At 55.7% G+C, this 680-nt stretch overlaps 1 long non-coding RNA gene across 1 annotated transcript in view; it reads left to right on the top strand.

Annotated features, from left to right (window-relative positions):
- LOC128873808 (uncharacterized) overlaps positions 1-680 on the top strand; it is a 20,430-nt gene that overhangs the window by 1,116 nt on the left and 18,634 nt on the right. The window lies entirely within an intron of this gene.

The raw sequence follows: 680 nt of genomic DNA, 5'->3' as shown, positions 1-680 counted from the left end.
CACGCACGCACGCACGCACGCACGCACGCACGCACGCACGCACGCACGCACGCACGCACGCACGCACGCACGCACGCACGCACGCACGCACGCTCGTTTACAAACATTCAATCTATCACGCTTCAATCGATCACCCATCTTCGCGACTGGCGCGTAATTCGATCTCACACAATCAAGGCTATAAAAACGATAACACTTTGTAAATCGGCAGAACATTTTGAATAATGCCATTATTAAGAGCACATCGCTGCAATTACGATTCCGACAATTTACTCCCTCCCCTCCCCCAGGAATCCTTTAGCGGGTCTTAGCGGGAATTAACGGTCACGCGTTTCGGGGGGGCCCTTTCCCTCGAAACGCGGCACGTTCTCAAACCGCATAAAGCCACGCGGGAGATACGCGAAACGAACGGAGGGACCTCCTAGGGTTCTCGCCTCCGGGGGTGGTCCTGTCGTGGACGAAAAGTGCTCCGGAGCACACACACTCCACAAAAGGGAACCCCAACGTGTGGGCCCTACCTGGTTGGAGTGGACCTCGGGGTTCCAAAATCCTTGCATCCTCTGGGGGCCCTAGGTGTATCCCTCCTAATGCGGTGTACGGCTCCACCACACACGGCTCACTCCGAAAAAAAGTCTACTAATCTCTTTCGTCAAAGGCGGAAAAGGGTGCTCGCTCGCGTA

Source organism: Hylaeus volcanicus, chromosome 3 (assembly GCF_026283585.1).
Source record: "Hylaeus volcanicus isolate JK05 chromosome 3, UHH_iyHylVolc1.0_haploid, whole genome shotgun sequence".
Lineage (NCBI taxonomy): Eukaryota > Metazoa > Arthropoda > Insecta > Hymenoptera > Colletidae > Hylaeus > Hylaeus volcanicus.
The sequence above is the reverse complement of the archived record's forward strand: the minus strand, read 5'-3'. Positions and strand labels throughout refer to the sequence as shown.